This window comes from Mizuhopecten yessoensis, unplaced genomic scaffold, assembly GCF_002113885.1.
Source record: "Mizuhopecten yessoensis strain PY_sf001 unplaced genomic scaffold, ASM211388v2 scaffold11183, whole genome shotgun sequence".
Lineage (NCBI taxonomy): Eukaryota > Metazoa > Mollusca > Bivalvia > Pectinida > Pectinidae > Mizuhopecten > Mizuhopecten yessoensis.
In genome coordinates, this window is record NW_018408921.1 from 1041157 (window position 1) to 1064812 (window position 23656).

Consider the following 23656-nt stretch of genomic DNA (forward strand, 5'->3'; position numbering starts at 1 on the left):
CATTGTTGGGTCAAGGGGGCTTAATGTTATATAAACGATGGATGTGCCCCCCCCCCCCCCCCCTTCGGGACAGAGAGGTGGGGTCCAATAGGGGAAATAGAGGTAAAACCTTTGAAATCCTTCTACGTATAAACGTTGGATTTGGACTCCCTGGGGGCTGAGAGTTGCGGGGCCAAATAGGGAAATTAGAGGTTTAAAAGTTTAAAATCTTTCCTCTTCTGCACCATTGGAGGGATAAATAATAAGACTAATTTCCCATGTTTGCTTTATTATCCAGATGAGCGATACAGTATTAGAAAGCACATATAACTATATACTAAAATAGCTGTAATAATCCCGAGTTATAAACTTTTCCGAATGAACTCGAGTATTCAGAAGGTGCCTTTGGACTTATAAAATATTTGTGAAGTTGCTGGATTCATTTATTCAAACAGGCCTTAAAGAAGTTGTTCTTGTTGGCGAGGATAACTATTATTCATCAGATTTTCGCACGTTTGTTTCAACAGAGTGAACAAAATTAAAGTAGTTTTCTTAGTACTTTCATGTTGTGTGTCCAGTAGGCCTAGTGCAGCTGTGATGATGATGCCAAACTCGATAAGAGCGCAGACTTTATATAATTAGAGTCACCAAATACTCAAATATAAAGTGATTTGTTAGTTATTAACAAGTTTGCCTGGTTTCCGTGACATGAAATGTGTCTGCCTGTATAAATTCATTTCTTAAAGTTTTTGCTCATGTATTTTGTGAGTATTTTGTGAGTTAACAAATAAAGGACATGCACAACTGTTCAGTGTTCCCCCAACACTAATCAAATTAAGTTTACCTCCCCACCCATCCCAAGCAGTTTAGTGCTTAGATTGTGTCCCTTTTTCCGAGGATTGTCCTTTGTTAATTTAGACCTGGTGATAAAGAATCTTGCAATTTACTAAATCTAACAGATATGGAGAACATTTATAACGAAATATAATTAATTGTACCTAAATTTAATCCAGTTTGTCGAGACTCCAAATTTGATATTGTCTGGTCATATCTTCTTTTTAAGTTCTTTTTTAAAGTCTTTTTAAAACAAAGACATTCAATCAATACTGATATGAACATTTTGACATTTGAATCTTTCTATAGTACATAAATCCATGACCTACATCATAGGACATGTCGATGTAAAATAATTGGGCATCACGGTGTATATTTATATATATATATATATAGTACTTTAAATATATACTGCGATGCATCTTTAGCATGTGACAAGTTCCTGTAACCCACATCTAATAGGTCAGTAGGGGTTCACTACAGTACATTAAAACAAAATCCCCATGGGCCTTAACAGTCACCTGAACTGTAATACAAATGCTATTTGTTGTGATTTGACAAAAACAAATATTACATATGTATATCAGGTAATTGTCAGATAAAAGGGAAATAATGTAGTAAGCAAACTTTAACCCTCCCCATGGAATAATGGGTGTCCCAGGGGTTGTGAAATTCACATTTTGATGCAGCACATTAGGAAATTTACACCATTGAGGCTTTGATACTAGCAAATCAGGTTATGAAGAAGAAAATTGTTGAAGTTTTATCTAATTTGATCCCTTTGGGCTCCACCCCTCAGGCCCTGGTGATGCACATGATGACAAGTTTGAATTATTTTCAATTGCAAATGAAAAAAGAAATACCGGTGAATGAGTAACATATGATATACACCTATACATCAGATGTAAACTTTCTATAAATCAGATGTACACTGTACACCTCCAATACACCAGGTATCACCTCCTATACATCAGGTATACACCTCCCATACATCAGGTATACACCACCTATACATCAGGTATACACCTCCCATTCTTCAGGTATACATCTTTACCTCAGTTAAACACCTCGCATACATCAAGTATACACCACCTATACATCAGGTATACACCTCCCATGCATCAGGTATACACCACCTATACATCAGGTATACAACTCCCATTCTTCAGGTATACACCTTTACTTCAGTTAAACACCTCCCATACATCAGGTATACACCAACTATACATCAGGTATACACCTCCTATACATCAGGTAAACACCTTCTTTACATCAGGAACACACCTCCCATACATCAGGTATACACCTCCCATACATCAGGTATACACCATCTATACATCAGGTATCACCACCTATACACCACCTCCACTATCTCCCATACATCAGGTATCACCTCCTATACACCACCTCCACTATCTCCCATACATCAGGTATCACCTCCTATACATCAGGTATAAACCTCCTTTACATCAGGTGTACAACTCCTATACACCAGGGCATTTCAGGTCCCTATTCACTGTAGGTAAGTGATTATTATACCTCACATATATAAGAGTTGTCTTATTGGTTGTTAAGATTACCTCTTACCATACAAGAAATTTGAGCTTGGGGATCTCAACAATTTCCATGCTATGACCCAGGGAGGAAGTACTCAGGGATTGGTTGGGCTCTATTAAGGACTTGATAGCATGAGTGTTTTTTCTCCGATGGCAAGCAACATATGAAAGGGATCTGAACTGATTTCCTGTTAAGACCTGGGGAATAAGCCATCATGGGCAAGGCAGGACACTGGAGCCAATCTTGTTAGCATGGATGTATTCAGGCTATGCCTGGAAATCATTTAAAGTACATAAAGCTTTACACCAAAAATTCCTCTATGACTGCTTTGTCCCAGTTTTTTAGACTTGAGATATGCTACAATCTGTAAAGTCATTAAGAAAGGGTAGTTTTTTAAGCTGAAATTGTCTTATTTTGCTCTATATTGGGCCATGTATAGGCTCAATAAAAATATATGAAAAATGTTGTTTTTTTACCTATCTATACCTACCCGTATTTTTTCAAACATGTAACAGGAACAAATATATTTTGTTGTATATAGAGGATACTCATACTCAATAAGTGATGACTCTTTATGAGGTAAATCAAATAGTGTAAGTTTATTTGCAGTAAAATCAACAGCAATTAGATGATATATAATTGAAAATAGTCCTAAGAGATACTTCATATACATAGATAATTAAAAAATACAAAATGTAGTGTACAGAAAATGTTAAGATAGGATTATGTATACACAGTATATAAAGGTACTATACAGAATATAATTATGAAGTACAAATATATTTCATTTTTTATATCCATCTGTATCCAAATCTTCATGCTCAGCAGATGTTTATACATGTATTAAACATAAAAATATATACAATACCAGTTAACATTTTACTAAGACAGCTTATTAAACTGATGCCCCGAAAAAACAGGAATAATAATAGCAGATGACCAATTTGCAGGAAAACACACGTTTTCTAAAATATTGTTAAACAACATACACATATTGGGAAGGAGTAATTCTTCACAGTTAATAAAGCATTCATTTAACAATCCATCCAGTCCATGCGCTTTGCCACATTTCAAATTTCGAATAACAGATCTTACTTCATGGAAAAGAATCGGTGCATCTAGTTCATCATACACAGTATCTTTATCAATGAAAATGTTGTCCTGTTGAATTGAGTCATCATCGTTTTGTATATTTGACACATTTTTAAAATGATCATATAGTTGCTCGCCTGTCAATAATGGCGAATTACCTTTTTTCTTGGCAAACTTTCTGTAAAAATACCTAGGATCGTGTTTTCTCATATGTTCCAGCATGTAAACTTAGTATGACATTTGTTACTATTAAAACTATGCAATGCATCCAAATACTGCTTACGCAATTTGTTTACATGATCATTAAACCAGGGTTTATTATCTCTACTGGCAACAGTAACATTTACATTAACAGGGGGCGTGGCTTTGGTCATACGAATATCAGGTGGTTTCTTTAGAAAGAAGGGTTCCATAATACCTTTCAATATTTTTGTAAAATTATCAACACAGGTATCAATAGAGTCTTGATTTAATTCTTCAGTAATAACAACCGAGTTGTTCAAGCTATCTGAATGAACTCTTATAGCTTTCATAAACTGATATTTATATCCATTCCTCCATTTAAATAAAGTTCTACTCTCCAAGTCTTGCTCGTCTAATTCTGAATTCACCCAGCCCGTTGACATTCCAACCGCATCGTGACCTGATGAGCTTAGCCGCTGCACAGCCGTTGTTTATCGATCAGCTAACTTCGCGAACAGTACGGATTGACTTTTTGTAACTAAAATATTTTACAGGGTATTTTTGTTTCAAATTAAGGTCTATTGTCAATTTTAAAGATAATCATTGCTTTCAAACATGCTGGTATTTAAAATGTGCAAAGTGGAACTATTTGTTTATTGCTCAACTGTTTATTTTGTCACTATTGACAACGCATCATTTTTCCCGCGAAAAAGGCTGTTCAATTAATATTGTTTTCAGGACGGCGTTTTTCTGTTTTACGTGAAAACCCCTACTTTTTCTGAATTTCAAATAATGAAAGTAAACATAATAGAACAATAATAGAAGGTTTGAAATGCATCTTTTTAACATTTAACGCGCATCATGGAATATGTTTGAACGGAACTGTGTTGCATACCCTCATCAATGTTGCAAAGATGCATTTCAAACCTTAAATGTAAACATTTCATGAATACTCCCACGACTTAAAACGACGAGCGCATAATAAACCTGCATGCTTTGAGTTTGATTTTGTTAAACGCCCTATTAACAGCTTAGGTCATTTTAGGATGAATGCGATATTGTGTTCTTTTTTGCTAGAAGCAGGGTATATCGATGTCCTAAGTGAACCTAGGCGTAATGATTTACCAAGTGAACCTAGGCGTAATGATTTCCCAAGTGAACCTAAGTGTAATGATTTAATATAATTTGTTTTGTTAAATTCATGATGTGATTAAATCAATCATGCGCATATAATTCATGATTCAACTGGATCTTCCATTGTCAAGAAAATAAAATGCTGCTTAAAACTCATTCTGCCATAGCGGTACTCTTGTTCACAGACAGGTTTTAAAGCTAAAATCTGGTTGAGTTCGATGAAAACCTTTATGATGGACAATTCTGTAACCTTGTGTTCCAATGAATGATAATGCGCAATGTATCGACAACCTCGTTACTGAGTTTTTTTCGCTACAACTAGAAGACAACTCATCGATTTTAAGTTGCATACCCCCCTACAGAACCGGGAATGGTGTCTTCCTTGTCTCCTAATTAGAGGACATTGAACAGATCAAAATTGATCTGCTGCCCCCATTGCAACACTTGGCATATTTGTCGTTTCATTTCTTACCTGTCTTCGTTGTTTTCTATCTTCTTTCTGTTTCAGGAGATGTCTTCCTAGGCTCCCGTCCTCATGATCCTGGCTGTTGCCAGGACGTTAAACCACAAACAAACTTTCAAACCTAAGGCAATTTGACATGTACTGTTCATGAATACATAAATTTTGTTAATTATATGCTTAACAGCACACCAACATAGCAGGGCCAATAAATGGTCGATGCAATAAAAACAGGAAATAACGTCAACCAAATGAAAAAGTAAAAAGGCTCACAAATAGAGACGACGTACGAAAAAAGTAATCAGCACGAGTAATGTACTATATGGTTTATTTTAAGTGAAATTATTAATAATCTATCAACTCGTCCTGTTACAACTCTTATGTTTGGTTAGGTTGGTTTAGTATTGTTTTACGTCCTATCAACAGCTACATTTGCATGGTCATTTAGGGACAGCCTCCCCTGTGTATAAGATACCTGCGTGTAGTGCATGCGTGTGTTTTGAGAGGCTGCGATATGTTCGCGTCTGTGTCCTTGTGACTTTATAGTGCTACCTCACTGAAACATACTGCCAACGACACCCAGCAGGACACCTCACCCGGTCATATTATAATGACAACGGGCGAACCAGTCTTTCCACTCCTAAATTGCTGAGCGTTAAGCAGGAGTATACGTAGAAACTACCATTTTACAGACTCTGGTATGTCTCGGCCAGGGGACAGAACTCAAAGCCTTCCTCACAGGGGCGACTGCTCAACTAAATGCTAAAAGTGAGGCATTGTCAAGAGAGACAATAGGAAGAAGAAAGTTGTTAAGAAAGAAGAGAAAAGATAAGATCCCAAATTTAGTGGCCTCTTACGATCATGCAATGGGGGCAGCAGGTACAATTCTTACGCCCTACATGTACCTGCAGAGACTACATTAGGAAGAAGAAAGTTGTTTGGAAAGAAGAGAAAAGATAAGACCCCAAATTTAGTCGCCTCTTACGATCATGCAATGGGGGCAGCAGGTACAATTCTTACGCCCTACATGTACCTGCCGAGACTACATTAGGAAGAAGAAAGTTGTTTGGAAAGAAGAGAAAAGATAAGATCCCAAATTTAGTCGCCTCTTACGATCATGCAATGGCGGCAGCAGGTACAATTGTTACCCCTTACCTGCAGGGACATGATCGGGCAACGCAGTAAAAGGGAACGGGGATATATACTCTTGTTAATCCATTTTATGTTTTCAAAAATATTTTTTCATACTTTATTTATTTTACACCAATTATGAAACAAGTTATTACAACTCATATCAAAAATCACTCTTATTAGCCCGTATGTGGGCATGCAGGGGTCTTAATTTGGGATAAACCGGAGTGGCCGGGGAAAACCCATAAACCCAGGTGACACCATACATTTTTTCGTCCAATCAGGAAATCGAACCCTGGCCGCCTTGGTGAAAGGCAAGTTTTTCCACTGCGACAGCTGACCACTCAAAAATAGTTGTTGATATTATTGATACTTTGCAAAGACTCGTACATGTATAACATTATCGTTTTTTCTGTTCAACACAGGGTGGATGAAACGGAGTCGATCGAAGCCAACGACAACCATGAAATATCCTGTCGCGTGTGCTTGCATCAAAGCAACAGTCTAGCGTCTGATATGGTAAGTTGTAGAAAAATCATGCTCTCCAATTATTGTTCTAAAAGCTCCTTCTATATTTCAGCGACCACACATTTGACACAGCAGAAAGGAGGTGGCTTTCAGAACGACGTAAAGAAGACACTGTATCGTCTAACAGAAATACATTGCAAAAACGGTCTTTGGGTGTCCGGTGGGTAAAAGCCAGAACCAATGAGTCAAAAATATTACCAGACAAAAACATGGGATTGAGAGACGTTTAAGACAAGACATATGCCAACAGTAAACCAACGAAGACGAAAAGTGTAACAACATTTTAATGTAAGAAATGTAAAAAAAATGAATGCAGTCAATAATATAAATGTTCAAAAGAAATTAGAATACGGCTAAGAATACATTTATTTCTCGTTCCTCGGTGAACAAAAAATCACTAATATCGAGATCCATCATTTCTATAACAATAAACAAAATTTTGATTGATTTTTACACGTATTGTGGAAATTGATTTCATGTTAACATATCAATATCATTGAAATCTGATAATCCTCATACTTAAAAATGCCGCATTGTAAAGTGATTTACTATAGAAGCAAATATTTGGTAATCTATTCAACTGACAAGGTATGACTATGTTTTCATCTTTATTATTTGCTACGTGATTTCAACAGCCTGTCACTAAAGACGAAAGACATGTCATGACGATACACGCCTACAATGTATTTTAATGTTCCTGCATTAATTACATATAGCAAAATGTCAAGCACTGTCTAATGTTCCTGCATTAATTACATATAGCAAAATGTCAAGCACTGTCATCAAATAAAACATACTTTCAAATTATGTGGAAATGGTTTTGTACTAATTTGGTATATTTTCTACCAGAGAAAACACAACTGTGGCTGAACTAGCTTGCACAACTTATTACCAGTGTCTATACCAGTTACTTTCGTGTCGGTAAAGTTTTTCCACAGTCACATTCTTGTCGTCTATCACCAGGTGTGTTTGTGTCTAAATGTCCTTGCAGTCTACTCTTTAAGTGACATGCAGCACAGCAAATGTCACATTTGTGCTACGGATCACTATGAAACTGCTCGTGCTTGTCCAGGTCCTCCTGAGTGACATATAGTTTTTGGAAGGTGCAGCAAATGAATGAAGCTCTCTCCTTATGAATGTTGCATCTGAAGAATAAATACGAATTAATGTAACTACGGTTATTGAAGAAAGTAGCCAATCGGATTATTGTGCTTATCTAAAACCCGATCAGTAACACAGATATGATATTCATATCAGACGATCTTTATATAAGGGAGAATGCACAAGGATCAATACGGGAAATAAAGCACTGTAATTACACCATTTTATCAAAGACATTTATGGTTCTTAATGCATTCGTTCTAGGCCTGAATAGCTGTTTTCTACAATGCTGTTAACAAATCCTACATATGTGATCTTCAAAGCAGATAAAGGACACTTATCTTAACTAATTTAACAATTCATCCCAGCACGCTGTTGACAATACATCACAAACCTATGCTAGAAGGTGTTTTTTCAGAAGTCGTTTGATTTTTTTTAGCAAATATAGTACAGGTCAAGGTCAATAATTTTTTGCACTTCATCCAATTAAGCTACTTGCCTAACATCATGATTCTATACCTTTTGGTTTCTCAGAGGAAAACGTTTGACTTTGTATATATGTATTCCCATTAGACCCATATGACTTACCAAATACACAAAGGTTATTATTATTGCGAATAATGTCGAGCTTCATAAGCTTCTGATCAAATGCGGTAAACCTTACGTTTATAAGAGTCGGCGGAAAGTTCGAACACATTTTTCACAAGAAAAACAGTATTTAACTAGTACTAATTGTAACGGATGGCCGTTACAGAAGTCCCCCAACGACCCCTGATGGACTTAGGCAAAATCAGACAACAGCTAAATTGCGATCAACGAAAGGACTCCGTTTTGTTACCATGGCAACTGAGTTGTTCGAATCTGTTAATATTGTGTTCTGCATCCTTTCAATCCCCTATGTACCAATTCTGGGCAGATTTAGACCACAGCTAAATTTCGACCAATCAAAGGCCTCTATTTCATTACCATGGCAACTAAACTTTTCGAAACTGTTACCATTGTGTTCGGCATCCCTCAAAACCCCTATGTACCAATTCCGGGCAGAATCAGACAACATCTATAGTTCGACCAATCAGAACCAGTATATGGCAGCCATTTTGTTTAATTATAAAACGGATGTCATAGTTGAGTTCGCGGTACCATCATACACCTACATGCCAAATTTGGAATGCATTGGGAAATATATGTAAAACATGTAAAATAGGATAGGTGGCATAGGCTATCTTTGGCGAACACCTTTAGAAATTTTAAATTCCCAAAAATTTCAAAAATTCATGGCGGCCATCTTGGACTTCCGGTCGAGATAAAAATAGCTTGTTGCACACCTATACCCCCTAATGAGTATATGTGTGTAGTTTCGTGATGATACGCCCAGCAGTTTCTGAGAAAACCTCTGGACAAGTTCATGGCTGAAGAATAATAAGAAGAAGAAGAACACAGAATAATAATAATAAGAAGAAGAAGAAGAAGAAGAAACAGAGTAAAAACAATAAGTCCCCCAAAACTTAGTTTTGGGGGACTTAATAATAATAATAAGAAACGGAGTAAAAACAATAAGTCCCCAAAACTTTGTTTTGGGGGACTTGATAATTGGGTAACGGGTTGTATTCATAATGTGTGACAATCGTATTTAACTGTAACGGACAATTTGTACATAAGTATGCCACATTTTAACGTTGGTTGAGATTCGTGGCTGCCCTCTGGCCGAGACATACCAAAGTCTTTAAAAATGGTTGTTTCTACTCCTGCTTAACGCTCAGGAAATTAGGAGTGGGAAGACTGGTTCGCCTGTTGTCAGTATAATGTGACCGGGTGGGGCATACACCACACGCATGCATCTTGCACACAGGGGAGGCCGTCCTTAAATGACCTTAGCTGTTAATAGGACGTTAAACAAAATGAAACCAACCCAAATTGAAAACACGTACACGCCAGCTATACAACTTTATGTCTCGACCATGCATAACATCCTATCAGTACGGAGTGCGGAACGTTGACGTCGCATTATAGACAAAACAGAAACGTGTGTATTGTCATACTGTTGTGTATTTGATTAAATATGAGATTGAAGCGTATAAGTACAGAATCTGTGACTACGCATCCTTAATGTTTTTACACCTCCCAGAACACCTTTGAGCATGTACCCGAGCTGAGTTCCAAACACAGTTACCGTGTGCAGCCATTGGTGAATTTGAGTCGTTGGCGGAGCACCAGTAAATCAGGACGATATATCGCACATACGTCGTGTATAATCTGATTACATAATCAGGACAAGGTCACCTATCCCTAATTAATACTTAACTCATGTGCTACCTACATTTATGCCAAAGCAAACAGGTTGATCAGGTGGTATATGGTATGCATTTATATGGGGCTTGCTTTTGATGTCTTTTTTCGTGACAATATGTGCCGGAAGAGCTCTTCAGTTTTTCCACAAAATAAGCAGATATGTATTTTTGCATCTGGAAAAAACAACGCATACAAGATGAATATATATACTACCTGTAAATCTTTTTCAATTGATTAAAATGTTTTTTTTTAAATAACGTTAAATTATAAATATACGTCAGGTGAATCCCTACAATTACCTTTGCGACTACAATCGGATACCATATTGTATAACGACTTTGAAAAGATGCATATTTCTGTTAAATAACGTGACCCTTTTGGAGAGTTAGATCAATTGAAATTATTCCAGGCAATGTTGCAGAAAAATTATAATGGACATTTGGCGACAGTTTCTCCGAATGTTTGAAAAAACTACGATGAGATGACAGGTCGTTTAAACATGACCATGTGACGAATTGTTGTCGGAGTGACATGGGTTATGTCTCCCTCTCTCCCTCTCTTGCCGCTTCATTTAAAAAAAAATGTAACTAGACTATATAAAAAAAAAATACTTCACTAAATTGTCCGTTTAAAAACATATCACACAAAAAAGAGCATGTCCCAATATGGTCTCGATGGTGACAATAAAACTTGCCCGTCGTCTTTATCAGCCTACATCTTTGTAAGAGGTAGCTATTATGTAAACTATCATATGTTCAATGCTGTGCTGAGTGCTGAGCGGCATGGTATTTCAGTAAGGTAGCACTTAAAAGTTGGCACCAGGTCCGCGCCCTCACAAGGAGGCAATAACACCAGCATATCCTGTCTCCAGCACATATACACACAAGCATTCATACATAACACACATGGAGGCATGTCATTAACATGATTATTTGATATTTAATATATTAAATTATAATTTATATACAACGATGTAGCCAGCTCCTCTTTTGTTTTAGCCGTTATAATAATATAAGTTGTTTTGTATAGTTTATATCCAACTCATGATGTTTCCCTATTCAGTCATGATCATGGCATGGGCTGTTTGTTTAGTATGTTAATGAATGTATGGTAATTAATAGATGAGAAATTGACCAATCACAGAGCAGTATATTGTCCCCTATAGGGGTCTCCTAAATTGGTAGCAGCCCCCTTCATCCGGGAAGGCTACAGTGAACCACGGATGTTTATGTGTACCCACCCACCATTCCCAGCTACATGCCAAGTTTCATATATGCATATAAGTTCTGCCAATTGTAATGTAGTACTTATCTTTTGTTGTTTCCCTGTATTTAGCAGCTGTTCCTTTTCTCATGATTGTATTTTTGTGCAACGTCATTTTTACATGTATCATTTATACTTGCCTGTGACAGGTAGTATTGCTCTCTTTTAGGTTGTTTGGGCTACTCACTTCAGTTAGGTTATTATATTTCTCTCTTCAGTTCTAATCTAGCTTTAAATTCTAGGAGAATTCACCCCCAATCTCAACATAGTTTTATATTAGTGTGGGGATGCTGCTTCTCTTGTATTACAGGAGTCTAGCTGCTCTCATCATGGCTTCTCTAGGGTGTTCACAACCAGAGCCTAGTCGCTTCTCTGGAGACATTTTCAGAGTCTAGCTGCTCACTTCTCTGGGCTGTGTAGGTGCTTCTCTGAAGACATTTTCAGAGTCTAGCTGCTTCTCTCAATACCCCCGGAGTCTAGCTTATTCAAAAAATAGTAGCATAAATATATGGTAGTAAAAACTGTTGGAGTGAGTAGCCCCTGATGCGCCAAATGTATTACTGTATGTAAATATGTTGCTAACAAGAGTAATAAACAGGTTAACTGTTTCCGGTGTGTTAGTTGTATATAAATGACTAGCTGTTGGACGTTAAACAAAATAAAAGCAAACCAAGCCAATCATCCAGCTGCCTTCAACATTTGTAGTACTTTCTGTATTCAACACACTTTATACACTGGTGAATTTTCGTCGTTATTCCGTCGCCTTTTACAAGTAAAATCAGCATTTGCCAACTGTGAATTTCGCCCTTTGTATACAGTGTTTATGTGTGGTATACCGTTTACAACTCATTCTATTCCGTCTTTGCGTATTGCTGAGTTATCCTCTCTTGTGAGCAGGTATTGATTGTTACGTCATTGGATTGTGTAAGAAAATTACGTCGTTTTCTCAAACATTGATGATGTTACTCTCACAAACAAATGACGTTACAATCAATACCTGCTCACAAGAGCAGATAACTCTGCAATACGAAAAGACGGAATTGTGTTGATATTAAGAATCCAATAACTAACTATTACTCCATCTTTACTAGTGGTTCACCCAGTGAGCCAAGGTTTATAGCTCCACTAAATGTGCAAACATGCAAATCGTGATTTTGTCAGATACATGTAATGGAATGCAAGACAAATGAATGAGTATAGCCTTGTGTTCGGAGACACTGTATTTAATATTCGTTTGGTGTAATTCTATCTACTTATTATTAACATTAATGACCCCTTCTGTGTTGATGGGCCGTTAAGAATTAAATACTAATCATAATTAATGACACGTTTAGAATTAATAAAGGACTATGTTGCGTCTTTTCTGTAAATACATCTTTTTCTGCATTCGTAAACTAGACAATTTGTTTTTTGTAATTGTGACTCAACCTTTGCCCGAGTAGGGAAGGCAATGGGTTTTGTGCTAGGCCGGGACATACCAAGTCCTTAGATAATAGTAGTTGTTAATCCCTTCTAAACGTTCAGCATTCAGACTGATCTCAACAGATAACTTACCTGTTTGTGACTTCGGCATGGTATTTCAGCGAAGTTAAAAGTTGGCATCAGATCTAAGCTTTTGTAGTAAGGAGACAAATATGCCATCATACCACATCCAGGATACACATACACGTATACATTACACACATGGGTTGTTTTGCTTGTTAATGTTAAGCTAAGGACGTTCAATCATGTGTTTTGTGTATGTGTGCCGGAGATATGTTATGTTGGTGTATTTCCCTCCTTGTGAAAGCGCGGAGCTGATGCCATCAAGGCACGTCCTTTAATGACACGTGGAATCTTTTTCCTTCCTTACCTTCCCTGTCAACTTTCTTTCCTTTCTATCTGCTATGTCTTGTAGGCGATGACTCCTCAGCACCTGTCCGCATATGACCCAGGCTTGGCTGTTGCGATGACGTTAAACCACAAGGAAACATTTTGTTTTTTTTGTTTTTTCTTTCAAATTAGAAAGAGCTATGGCGGAAAACTGCCCGTATTTCCCTAAGTCGGCATTTTTGAAAACGGAAAAAAATATTGATGAGTAAATAATCTTTAGTAGCAAAAATGCTTGGAATAGATATAAAACCAATTGAATATGAATTTTTGAACTGTTGAGATATTCGGTATTGTTAATATAATACTGCAAATATAGCCATATTCCCTATATCTATGAAAGTGAAGAGGTTTCCCCGACTTCAAAAAAACTTTCAATACTTTCCCATCCGAGGACCAACTTTTTAATAAAAATTTTGATTCCATGATGTAATATGCAAAAACAAATCGTATGACGGAAAAGTGGTCCTCCTTTGGGAAAGTGCTCAAAATAATAAAAAACTGGGTTGATCAAGTTTTTAAAACAGATGTTATTGGGTTAAAGCAGTTTGTATTTCCATTTTGTTTATATCCGATGCAGCCTAATGTGTAACGCAGTTAGCTTGTAACCAGAAAATGTGAACAGTAAAGGTTCGAATCCACATTCAGATACACTATATATCTATTTTTTTTTAAATATTTAGGCATGTGATCATTTTCCTTATTAAGTGATAAATATTTTTCAAATCAATAGAACATTTTATTGATAGTGTAATAACATACCAATTGATTTATCTTCAATATTGAATGTACATTACAGCTACGCTTTTTAGTTGAGACATCGTTTTAAATATTTATGAATTGTTTTACCCTCCAATTGGCACTAGTATTTTTATTTATTATCTTAACGCAAACAAACGATGGCGAAATACAAAATATTTGGGAGTTAAAATAAAAAAAGGCAAACCAAAAAAATGAAGTGTTATTATCGCAAAGATATTATGAACATGCGGGAAAAGTCATCGCCGAGGCCAGTCTCATTTGTTTTAAATGCAGGAAGACTGCAGCACAAAGTTAGGAGCGCTATACACGTGTAAGACATGCTATTCGAAAACTATATGTATTTTTATCATTCCAAGGTAAATTTTTAAGAAAACATGTAACGGCATGACGTAGGCAGTAGTAATGAAAACTAAATGCTTTCAAACTGTTGGTAATGATTGTACGATCTTGTGTTTTATACAGCACAACGCGAAAAACGCATTTTGTTGAGTCTTTATCGTGAAACGTATGTATTAGTAGCCATGGCCTTGAATTCGTCTGTTTACAATAATCTATTCTTAGACACGGGAATACCTGATGACGCGTCACAACAGTGCACGGTTGGAAGCGCGCACTATAGCGGATCATAGCGTTGGGGAAATGGGCATAGCAACCCGCCATAGCTCTTTTAGTTCAAAGTGAAATAAACAAACCTTTGCAAGGACAACACGTAAACGTTGTTATAAATGTTAGACGATGTGGGTGAAAAAGTCCCAAGTGTACAGCAGATCACTTGGAACGCAATTATAACCTGTTAAGGTTTGATGAAAGAGTACTTTTTATTTTATCTCCCTGTACGGAATGACTCCAGGCAATTACCCGCACAAACAGAATTATTCATAAACAATTTGTTTAAATAAGTTCAAACGGATAGGCCGTTCATAAAATCTAGACCACATTGGTAGAAATGTGTTATATACAGCATTTTACATTAATGCTTGATTACTACGTTAGATATTATCACGTGATGATTAATATATGGGTGGGTTTTGCGTACGTCGTCTCTTCTCATAAGCGTGAAAAGTATACTTCGTACATATTTTTTAGCTCACCTGCCCGAAGGGGAAGGGGAACAAATTTTGTATGAATGGCGGGTCTTCTTCTGTAGGAATGAAAGGATTTGTTCCATATTTAGTCTGAAGCATCCTTGGGTAAAGGGGAACCAATTTTGTATAACCGGGACCCGGTCTGGCCCCTGAGGGGCCTGAGGGGCGGGGCCAAATAGGGAACACATAGTAAATTCTTTAAAATCCTTCTTCTTCTGTAGGAATAAAAAGATTTGTTCCATATTGTGTTCCATATTTAGTCAGAAGCATCCTTGGGTAGAGGGTAACCAATTTTGTATGAACCAATTTTGTATAACCGGGACCTGGTCTGGCCCCTGAGGGGCGGATCCCAGTAGGGAAAACATGGCTAATCCTTCTACTTCTGTAGGACGGAAAGGATTTGTTCCATATTGTGTTCCATATTTAGTCCGAAGCATCCTTGATTAAAGGGAACCAATTTTGTATAAACAGGGGGTCTGGCCCCTGAGGGGCGGGTCCCAGTAGGGAAAACATGGCAAATCCTTCTACTTCTGTAGGACGGAAAGGATTTGTTCCATATTTAGTCAGAAGCATCCTTGGGTAAAGGGGAACCAATTTTGTATAAACCTGGAGTCTGGCCCCTGAGGGGCCTTAGTGGCGGGGCCCAGTAGGGGAAACATAGCAAATACTTTAAAATACTTCTTCTTCTGCAGGAATGAAAGGATTTGTCCCACATTTGGTCTGAAGCATCCTTGGGTAAAGGGTAACCAATTTTGTATAAACCGTGGGCCTGGCCCCATAGGGGCCTGAGCGGCCGAAATAAACCGTGGGTCTGGCCCCCATAGGGGGCCGAGCGGCCGAGCCCAGTAGGGGAAACATGGCAAATCCTTCTACTTCTGTAGGAATGAAAGGATTTGTCCCACATTTGGTCTGAAGCATCCTTGGATGAAGGGAAACCAATTTTGTATAACCGGGACCCGGTCTGGCCCCTGAGGGGCCTTAGCGGCGGGGCCCAGTAGGTGAAACTAGGGGAAATAGAGGATTTTTTTCTCTTACTATACAAGTGAAAGGATTTGTTCCATATTTAGTCTGAAGCATCCTTGGGCGAAGAGAAACCAATTTTGTATAACCGGGACCCGGTCTGGCCCCTGAGGGGCCTTAGTGGCAGGGCCCAGTAGGGGAAACATGGCAAATTCTTTAAAATCCTTCTTCTGTAGGAATAAAAGGATTTGTTCCATATTTGGTGTGAAGCATCCTTTGTTAAAGCGGAACCAATTTTGTTTAAACCGGGGGTCTTGCCCCTGAGGGGCCTGAGGGGCGGGTGCCAGTAGGGAAAACATGGCAACTCCTTCTACTTCTGTAGGAATGAAAGGATTTGTCCCACATTTGGTCTGAAGCATCCTTGGATGAAGGGAAACCAATTTTGTATAAACCTGGAGTCTAGCCCCTGAGGGGCCTTAGCGGCGGGGCCCAGTAGGTGAAACTAGGGGAAATAGAGGATTTTTTTCTCTTACTATACAAGTGAAAGGATTTGTTCCATATTTAGTCAGAAGCATCCTTGGGTAAAGGGTAACCAATTTTGTATAAACCTGGAGTCTGGCCCCTGAGGGGCGGGGCCCAATAGGGGAAACATAGCAAATCCTTTAAAATCCTTCTTCCTCTGTAGGAATGAAAGGATTTCTTCCATATTTGGTCTGAAGCATCCTTGGATGAAGGGAAACCAATTTTGTATAACCCGTGGGTCTGGCCCCCATAGGGGGCCGAGCGGCCGAGCCCAGTAGGGGAAACATGGCAAATTCTTTAAAATCCTTCCCAGTAGGGGAAACATAGCAAATCCTTTAAAATCCTTCTTCTGTAGGAATAAAAGGATTTGTTCCATATTTGGTCTGAAGCATCCTTGGGTAAAGGGGAACCAATTTTGTATAAACAGGGGGTCTGGCCCCTGAGGGGCCTGAGGGGCGGGTCCCAGTAGGGAAAACATGGCAAATCCTTCTACTTCTGTAGGAAGGAAAGGATTTGTTCCATATTTAGTCAGAAGCATCCTTGGGTAAAGGGGAACCAATTTTGTATAAACCTGGAGTCTAGCCCCTGAGGGGCCTTAGTGGCGGGGCCCAGTAGGGGAAACATAGCAAATACTTTAAAATCCTTCTTCTTCTGTAGGAATGAAAGGACTTGTTCCATATTTGATCTGAAGCATACTTTGTTAAAGCGGAACCAATTTTGTTTAAACCGGGGGTCTTGCCCCTGAGGGGCCTGAGCGGCGGGGCCCAGTCGGGGAAACATAGCAAATTCTTTAAAATCCTTCTTCTTCTGTAGGAATGAAAGGACTTGTTCCATATTTGATCTGAAGCATACTTTGTTAAAGCGGAACCAATTTTGTTTAAACCGGGGGTCTTGCCCCTGAGGGGCCTGAGCGGCGGGGCCCAGTCGGGGAAACATAGCAAATTCTTTAAAATCCTTCTTCTTCTGTAGGAATGAAAGGACTTGTTCCATATTTGATCTGAAGCATCCTTTGTTAAAGCGGAACCAATTTTGTTTAAACCGGGGGTCTTGCCCCTGAGGGGCCTGAGCGGCGGGGCCCAGTAGGGGAAACATAGCAAATTCTTTAAAATCCTTCTTCTTCTTATGTAGGAATGAAAGGATTTGTTCCATATTTAGTCTGAAGCATCCTTGGGTAAAGGGGGACCAATTTTGTATAAACCGTGAGTCTGGCCCCTGAGGGGGCTGAGCGGCGGGGCCCAGTAGGGGAAAGATAGCAAATTCTTTAAAATCCTTCTACTTCTGTAGGAATGAAAGGAATTTTCCCATATTTGGTCTGAAGCATCCTTGGGTAAAGGGGAATAAATTTTGTATAAATCGTGGGTCTGGCCCCATAGGGGCCTGAGCGGCCGAACCCAGTAGGGGAAACATAACAAATACTTTAAAATCCTTCTTCTTCTGTAGGAATGAAAGGATTTGTTCCATATTTAGTCTGGAGCATCCTTGGGTAAAGGGGAACCAATTTTGTATAAACCGTGGGTCGGGCCCCTGAGGGGCCTGAGGGGTGGGGCCAAATAGGGAACACATAGTAAATTCTTTAAAATCCTTCTTCTGTAGGAATAAAAGGATTTGTTCCATATTAAGTCTGGAGCATCCTTTGGTAAAGGGGAACAAATTTTGTATAAACAGGGGGTCTGAGGGGCGGGGCACAATAGGGGAAACATAGCAAATTCTTTAAAATCCTTCTACTTCTGTAGGAATGAAAGGATTTGTTCCATATTTAGTCTGAAGCATCCTTGGGTAAAGGGTAACCAATTTTGTATAAACAGTGGGTCTGGCCCCATAGGGGCCTGAGCGGCGGGGCCCAGTAGGGAAAACATAGCAAATACTTTAAAATCCTTCTTCTTCTGTAGGAATGAAAGGATTTGTTCCATATTTGGTCTGAAGCATCCTTGGGTAAAGGGGAACAATTTTGTATTAACCGTGGGTCTGGCCCCTGAGGGGCCTGAGCGGCGGGGCCCAGTAGGTGAAACATAGCAAATACTTTAAAATCCTTCTTTTTCTGAGGAATGAAAGGATTTGTTCCATATTTGGTCTGAAGCATCCTTGGGTAAAGGGGAACCAATTTTGTATAAACCGTGGGTCTGGCCCCTGAGGGGGCTGAGCGGCGGGGCCCAGTAGGGGAAACATAGCAAATTCTTTAAAATTCTTCTTCCTCTGTAGGAATGAAAGGATTTGTTCCATATTTGGTGTGAAGCATCCTTTGTTAAAGCGGAACCAATTTTGTATAAACCGGGGGTCTGGCCCGCCAGGGGCCTGAGCGGCGGGGCCCAGTAGGGGAAACATAGCAAATTCTTTAAAATTCTTCTTCCTCTGTAGGAATGAAAGGATTTGTTCCATTTTTAGTCTGAAGCATCCTTGGGTAAAGGGGAAGCAATATGTATAAACCGTGGGTCTGGCCCCTGAGGGGGCTGAGCGGCGGGGCCCAGTAGGGGAAACATGGCAAATTCTTTAAAATCCTTCTTCTTCTGTAGGAATGAAAGGATTTGTTCCATATTTGGTGTGAAGCATCCTTTGTTAAAGCGGAACCAATTTTGTATAAACCGGGGGTGTGGCCCCTGAGGGGCCTGAGCGGCGGGGCCCAGTAGGGGAAACATGGCAAATTCTTTAAAATCCTTCTTCTTCTGTAGGAATGAAAGGATTTGTTCCATATTTTGTCTGAAGCATCCTTTGTTAAAGCGGAACCAATTTTGTATAAACCGGGGGTCTGGCCCCTGAGAAGCCTGAGGGGCGGGGCCCAGTAGGGGAAACATAGTAAATTCTTTAAAATCCTTCTTCTTCTGTAGGAATTAAAGGATTTGTTCCATATTTGGTCTGAAGCATCCTTTGTTAAAGCGGAACCAATTTTGTATAAACCGTGGGTCTGGCCCCTGAGGGGCCTGAGCGGCGGGGAACAGTAGGGGAAACATAGCAAATTCTTTAAAATCCTTCTTCTTCTGAGGAATGAAAGGATTTGTTCCATATTTGGTGTGAAGCATCCTTGGGTAAAGCGGAACCAATTTTGTATAAACAGGGTGTCTGGCCCCTGAGGGGCCTGAGGGGCGGGGCCCAATAGGGGAAACATAGCAAATTCTTTAAAATCCTTCTTCTTCTGTAGGAATGAAAGGATTTGTTCCATATTTAGTCTGAAGCATCCTTGGGTGAAGGGGAACCAATTTTGTATAAACAGGGGGTCTGGCCCCTGAGGGGCCTGAGGGGCGGCGCCCAATAGGGGAAATATAGAAAATTCTTTAAAATCCTTCTTCTGTAGGAATGAAAGGATTTGTTCCATATTTGGTGTGAAGCATCCTTTGTTAAAGCGGAACCAATTTTGTATAAACCGGGGGTATGGCCCCAGAGGGGCCTGAGCGGCGGGGCCTAGTAGGGGAAACATAGCAAATTCTTTGAAATCCTTCTTCTTCTGTAGGAATGGAAGGATTTGTTCCATATTTAGTCTGGAGCATCCTTGGGTAAAGGGGAACCAATTTTGTATAAACCGTGGGTCTGGCCCCTGAGGGGCCTGAGCGGCGGGCCCAGTAGGGGAAACATAGCAAATTCTTTAAAATCCTTCTTCTTCTGTAGGAATGAAAGGATTTGTTCCATATTTGGTCCGAAGCATCCTTGGGTAAAGGGGAACCAATTCTGTATAAACCTGGCGCCATAGGGGACTGAGCGGCGGGGCCCAGTAGGGGAAACATAGCAAATACTTTAAAATCCTTCTTCTTCTGTAGGAATGAAAGGATTTGTTCCATATTTAGTCTGAAGCATCCTTGGGTAAAGGGGAACCAATTTTGTATAAACCGTGCTTGGAAACAGTTGAGATCCCCACCCTATAACCCACCCTTGGAGACTTAACCCCTGGGTCATAACTTCGAAATGGTTAAGATCCCCACCCCAAAACTATATATACAATTGTTGGACATAAAGAGACGAACGCAGTCATGATATTAGAATTGACCCTAGGGTCTGGCCCCACCCTTGGAGACATAGTCCTGGGCCATAACTTTAAACCGATTGAGATCCCCACACCAAAACTGTATATACAAATGCTGGGCATAAAGAGACGAATGCAGTAATGATATTAGAATAGACCCTGGGGTCTGACCGAACCCCTAGGGACCTAGATTCTTAGTCACAGCTTGGAAACAGTTGAGATCCCCACCCTATAACCATATATACAATTGCTGAGTATAAAGAGATGAATGCACATATGCTTCCAGGATGGCCTGGGGACAGTCCCACCCTTGGAGACTTAACCCCCCTGGGTCATAACTTCGAAATGGTTAAGATCCCTACCCCAAAACTATATATACAATTGTTGGGCATAAAGAGACGAACGCAGTCATGATATTAAAATTGAACCCAGGGTCTGCCCCACCCTTGCAGACTTAACCCTTGGTCATAACTTTGAAACGGTTGAGATCCCCACCCCAAAACTATATACACAAATGCTGGGTTTGTTTGATTTGTTTAACGTCCTATTAACAGCTAAGGTCATTTAAGGACGGCCTCCCCTGTGTGCAAGATGCATGCGTGTAGTGTATGTGTGTGTATTTTGGGAGGCTGCGATATGTTCGTGTTTGTCTTCTTGTAATAGCGCGGAACTGATGCCGACTTTATAGTGCTGGGCAAAAAGAGACAAATGCAGTCATGATATTAGAATAGACCCTGGGGTCTGGCTACAACCCTAGGGATTTAGTTTCTGAGAAACAGTTGAGATCCCCACCCCATAACCATGCATTACATTGCTGGACATGAAAAATCTAATACATACATACTACAAGAATTGGCATTGGGGTCTGGCATATTCCCTTGGATCTCATTTGGAGAATATTTTGCCATGATTGCTTAGATATTCAGGTGAGCGATACAGGCCATCTGGGCCTCTTGTTCGGGATTTGAATCTGAACCGGTTGACGGGTGCATCATAATAAAGTTTGATTATCAAACTTTTTTTTCGTGGCCATTAAATATTTTTGCTCCAGAAACCTTGTAAGCGCAACTCCTTAACAGTTTGTTGGATTTTTATGTAACTTGATACAGTTAAATTACATCGTATGAAGATGTGCGTGAATAAAGGAATTTATAGTTTCAAATATTAGGCCAGGAGATGTGGCCCTTGAAAATTTAATATCTGCTCAAGAAACATTGTTGGCGCGAGCGGTTATATATCTTTGAGAGCTCGCTCAGTTTCTCTATTTATTTAAAGTCCTATCAACAGCTAAGGTCATTTAATGACGAGCCTTCATGTGTGTTGTGTGTGTGGGTGTGCAGGAGTCAGTTATGTCGGTGTATTTGCCTCCTTATGATAGTGCCGATCTTATGCCGACTTTATAGTGCTGTCTTACTGAAATACCATGCCCCCGGCACAGCATTCCCCAATGTCACATTATACTGACAACAGGCATACCAGTTGTTGTCATTCCCCTAAATGCTGAATGTTAAGCAGGGAATAGCAACTACCATTTTAAAGGACTTTGGTATATCCTGGCCTGGGGACAGAACCCATCGCCTATCTCACTTGGGCAAAGTGCCCCATTAAAGCCAAAAGTGAGATGTTGGGATGCAATGCGCTATGAAATAAAAGGTAGTTAGAAGTAGAAAGAAATATAAAGATACCAAATACTGCAATGGGTGCAGCAGATTTATTTTGGTCACTTTTGTGTCCCCATGTAGAGAACAATAAAGCAAACCACTGCAGGGGTTACATGTCTCCATGTGTGCAATGTATATACGCGAGTGATGAGGTCGACAAAAGTGCAAAAGCAGCACTTAGCCTGCAACCAACTTACCAAACAATACCTTACCCTGATTTTAAACCTTTTATTACCTGTTTCATCAATGTAACTAGCAACAAAGATGGTCAGATAATATCAACAATAAACTCTTTTTGTAAGTCAACCTGCTATGGGTTCCAAAATCCCTTTCAGGAAAGACCGTTGAGAGGAGGACGTCCTTTCACGACATAGCACATGATATGCATATAATACGCATGCGTACTTGCTTCTGCGAGAAGATCAGCCATTTTGCAATTTATACAACGAACATATGACTATGCCTCACATAGTTATCAAATGTGACGAATGTAGACAGATTCAGCCCAATAGTATGATGTGGCTGATGTGAATGCATTGCCACACAATAAATTTTAAAAGATGTTTGAATATCTGTGTGAAATTGATTTATACCATATAATTTGGGTGAGGTGAAATTTTGAAAATTCTTCAATAATATGTGAACAGTTTTAAACCTCTTACCATTCTTTTTGATTTTGGTAATTGTCCGTTATTATTGAAATACATCACCATTCCCTGTCCTCAGCACACATACACACAAACACGCATCAAAACAATTACTTAAGGACATGGTACAGCATGACATTTCAACCCAAGGGTGCTCGGGTGCCACAGTGGATAGCGCACTTGCCTTCTACCAAGGCGGCCCGGGTTCGATTTGATTCGATACAACATACATAACAAACATGAAGGTATATCCTTAGATGACCTAAGCTGTTAATAGGACGTTAAACAAAATAAAACCGAATCCGTATCATTGTTGTCAGGCCCGTTATGACTTCATCGTTATGGGCCGTGAAGCAATAAACAAACTGATTTTGATATGTATTGTGCAACATCTTCAATACTGCTTGCTATGCGTATTCAACATCCCAGGCAAACCCAAAATACTAAAATATGTACAAACGTACATGTATATTAGAACATTGTATTATATAAGAAGCATAGACTTAAGAGGGCCATCGACTTCTAAAGGATATTGGCCAACAGTTCGAAGAGGACATTGAAGAGACCAAAACGTATCTGCTGTCCCCATTACAACACCTGATATCTTTATCGTTTCCTATCTACATTCTTTCTAATGTAATTTTTCTTTC

The 23656-nt window shown here is 39.3% G+C and overlaps 1 protein-coding gene across 1 annotated transcript in view; it reads right to left on the reverse strand.

Moving 5' to 3' along the window:
- The window catches only part of LOC110440504 (neuropilin-2-like), a 43736-nt gene extending 38418 nt beyond the window's left edge, over window positions 1-5318 (reverse strand). Inside the window, exon 1 of the mRNA XM_021483622.1 lies at window positions 5252-5318. The gene's annotated coding sequence lies outside the window, so the exon portion shown is untranslated. The remainder of the gene's footprint in view (window positions 1-5251) is intronic.
- Window positions 5319-23656: the final 18338 nt, after the last annotated feature.